Raw genomic sequence first — 4475 nt, forward strand, 5'->3', positions numbered from 1 at the left:
AAATATAATGCAAAAAAAAAAACAGAAATAGGGAATCAATGACCCGGTTGCTAGGTTTTTCCGTGTGTTATCGCGTGGAAAGGAAAAAATAGAAAACAAAAGTACTACAAGGGGCAAACTATAAAACATACAAAAGCAGAAATATGAAAGGGAAAACTAGGAACGAACCGCATTGGCTGGTTTTTGCCCGCGTGGTCGTTCCGTGCATGACACTTGTCGCGCGAAGCGCTTCCGAACCGTTGCTCGCGGCGCTTCATAGGAGCGCTCCTTAATATTAAGTTGATCTCATCTCCTTCGGCTTCTATTTCTACAACCATGGAAACATTATGGGCTTTCTACTTCATCTTATATTTCCATCTCTAAAGGTTTGTGGGCCTTCCCGTCAATTATTTTTTCCAAGATTGATCATAATTTCAGCCTAGAATTATGTAGGTTAATTTACACCGTAATAACCCGGTCCCACTAGATTGATGGTCCTTAATTTGTAATTAACGTAGTAATTCGTACGAAATGGTAAATTAGTATAGGTATAGATAGGTAGATAGATAGATATCAGTGAAGAGAGATTGAAACAACGACGGACAGCGACATTTGAGGCCCATTCCCTTTCCATACAGCAGATAACCACAGATATAGCGTTTCTTAATCCTTCCACACATATCTATAATACCTAAATAGTTTATCCCCACTATCCTATTTCTCTTGGCATGCAGCCTATCCACCTCAGAAGCCTTGCCACCTCAGCAATTACTTCTATCTATCTTTGTGCTGCCCACCACGTCAGCAATTCTTTTAGAAAAGAAATTGTGTGAGTCTCTCGTAACCGAAGAGGGTCTGTCTAGGACACATCTAGATGTGACATAGTTATGTCACATCTAAGTTGATGTTCATTCTGTTTATGGTCTATTTTTTTATCCTAGTTTTTTTGTTTTTTGTTGTTGCATTTTATACTTGTGGGAGCTTAGATGTGACATCCTTAAAAAACATCTAGATGTGAATTAGACAAACTGAACCGAAGAGGCCTCTCTGGTCTTCCGTAGACGACAAGTTGATAAAGAGAGGCCCAACGGAAGCAGTCAATCTCTTCGCATCTCTTACTCTTCCTTTCCTCAACAAATCTCTTGCTCTTCTGCGTATCTATCTAGGAGCAGACCGGGTGGCGCGACTCTGTAAGTACCACCCGAGCACCAACCGGGCGGTGCTCCACAACTCACTCCAGATGAGCTGCAGGACCGCCTATGGCCGACAAGGAGTGAGCTACTCTGGTTGTCGTCAGGCGTGTAGCCCACCGTTCTCCACGGATGAAGATGCACGGCCAGATCCGCCGCCGAGAGGACGACCTCCAACACCGCCCCGCTACCCTGCTGCCTCGACCTGCACAACCCAGCCACCTGGACGACTCCACCTCATCAAGGACGACCTCCACTAGCGGCCTCTTAAGGTCGCCGCCGCTGCCTCTAGAGGCCCGTGCGCGTCAATCGCAGAGAGCCTCGCGATGCAGGTGAGGTCACTCCCGCGGCCTCTTTCGGTGCCAATTTGGCGTGGTTTCGATGGTGCTTTCTCCGGACATCTGCCCGGAAGCGCTATGCGGGCTCCCCTCCGAGTCCTTGGTGCACGCACAGGCCAAGAATCTGTTCTTGGCCCCGCCCTCCGAAATCCGTTGCTGCTGTTATCGATCCCACTCCCAAATGGATTCTCGAGTCCCGAAAAATAGGTGTTTTCTGATCTATCTATGTACTGATTTGTATCTTTCTTTTTTCGTCTGCGTGTGATGGTCAGGTACTGCTGCTGCCAGTGAGTATGCAAGAATCTGCTGCCAATACTGCAAAAGGAAGATTGCTACAATAACAAGAAGGAAGTATTGTATTTTCTTCGCCATTGCCCGTGAGGGAAAAATTTGGTAACTGGTGCATTGTTAATGTTTTCTGTAACAAAATCCATTATGCCTTTCATCACCACAACCCCCCTTCCTCCTATAAAGTGGCATCCTATCTTTTCTCAAATACCTCTTCTTAATTAACACAAAAATCGTCGTCTAAAGGTCTTATTATTAGCATGTTAAACGCTCTTTTTTGTTGACATGTGTTCCTTCCCTTTTATCTGATTGCATAGGGAAAATAGGGCCAGAGTAAAATTTGTCAACTGCACTTCGTGATGTTGGCGCTTGGAGTCAGATTGTCCATCAATTGTGGGTGTAATTGACTACATTAGTTGTTTCCATGTAGCTGCATTACTACGGAAAACCCTAGCAGTAGCGCGGGTTTAATGCCTATCAGTAGCGTGGGGAACCGCGCTACTAGTAAGGCGCTACAGCTAAAGGTTAGCAGTAGCGTGGGTTAGACCACGCTACTGCTATATCGACTTGGTAGTAGCGCTTTCTAAAACGAGCGCTACTAGTAATTAGTAGTAGCGCTTCTCCCAGCACGCGCTACTACTATTATTCCATATTTTACTTCTTTTTTATTTCATGTTGTATTCATACACCTTTATACAAGTTTTCATGCCGCAGCAATTTAGAGATTGTTTTTACATCATAATGAGTTATTACATCACTGGGGGAAAGAACCGTTGACTAGTTTCAAGTGGATGGACATCCACTTGAAACTAATCGGTGGTTCTTTCACCCAATGATATAATAAATATCATCATCATAATACATCATTGTCATATAACATCTCCTCATGATCATCGTTTTCATCAATGAGACATCACATAGCAAGTTGGTCACTATTCATAATCACAACAACTCCTCATCATCAACTCTCATAAACATATTGTACCTCATAGGACCTACTACATTCTCTTAGGACCTACTATATTCTCTTAGGTAAAATAGCATAAAACAAGATAGCCCCTGACTCTCCATTATGGAGAATGGAGATTATCCCGTCTGCAATTCTTGCCTTTCGCATAATGTTGCTTTCAAGAACCTCCTTACGACTGTCCATACGTTTTTTCCATTCTTTGATTATCATATGTTCACAGCTTTTAGAAATCCGGTATGGACAGATGAGATTCGTAGGATGACCTGGCTGTATGTTCAAAACATCAAGGCGACCATTCTGATACATCAAATGGGGCACACAATCCATCGGGATTTTCTGTTGAAAAACATAGTAATAATTTCATAGTTAGCAATGATGTACTAGTTTTAGAAGTATGCAAAAGATGCACAGATATCGTAATAGTAAAAAATCTTAGCAGGGCATCTCCATGGCACGTGCACTAGTGGCACGTATTAACCATAATTTGGAGGAGTATGATAATAGGTATTGTAATTCTCAAGTTCAGTACAAAATGCGATCAGATGATTTTTGTCCTTATAAGTTAATTCGGAGCCATCGGTGTAGTGTGTTTTGTCTACCATCTTTCACACATTGTTTGAAGAATGAAAATAAGTTGTCAATGGAAATAAGCTGTCAACTATTTTGAGATAAACAATATAAATTAGTTAATAAATATGTTTGAGAAACTCACATAGCGGTAGAATCGGAAGCGTATCAACAAGGACCCAAATGTCCATATTGTCTTGCTCGATGTCAGGATCACCAAGATCCATGGTGACAATCATATCCTCATAAAAACCATACATCTTGCAAAGTGCTTCCTAATTTTGGCAACCAAAATGGGTAACGCTCTGAGAATTGTATAGATTTACTTCAAAATCCATATCATGATGGGTCCTTAGGTGAATTTTCTTTGTTTCGTAATTTTCATGGTCTTCAAAACCCATCCTCTCCAAGACATAGCGTCTTCATGGCATGGGATAAGCTAGTCGAATTGTAAAAAATGAAAATTACACACTGAAATAGTTGAAGTCGTGCTTAATTACGAAAAAAACACTTGTCGCTGTTGCGTACCGTTTCAACATCGAAGGTCTCCTGGAGCTTAATGCTGAAGAGCCGATCTTCGTCCAGGTGAGGCCTGTCGCACAGACCTCGGTCGTCGTTGCGCCAGGCGCACTCACCTGGGAGACTTTCGTGGTCCGAGTACGACATTTCCAATGTTCATAATTCAAAGGTTAAACTTGTACAATTAAATATATGTACTATGTTCATAATTCAAAGGTTAAACTAAATTGGATCATTATTATTCATCAAGGGTTGACTATCGGTCTGTCGAGTCTTTTTTGAAAACTCTCAGCTCATGTGGTGTATACATTCGAGCGTTGGTGATGGTCGCTCCTCCACCAAAATGTCTAGCACACGGGAACGAAGGAGAAGCGACCCCCATGACAACAGTCGGGATTCTTCGTCCTCTCATATATGGTGGAGACTCTCCCACACTGATTCCTCTCTGACATTTGTGACCGTCGGTGATGGTTGTTACTCCTCCTTCCACTAGTGCATAACAAAGGTCTAGTACAAGGAGAAGAAGGAGAAACGACCCCCACGACAACAGTCGGGATTCTTCGGCCTCGACAGACTTAAAGTCAACCTGAAATATCGTTTAATTATCTTTCTAGAAAATCCAGG

The sequence above is a fragment of the Triticum aestivum genome, chromosome 6D, assembly GCF_018294505.1.
Source record: "Triticum aestivum cultivar Chinese Spring chromosome 6D, IWGSC CS RefSeq v2.1, whole genome shotgun sequence".
NCBI lineage: Eukaryota > Viridiplantae > Streptophyta > Magnoliopsida > Poales > Poaceae > Triticum > Triticum aestivum.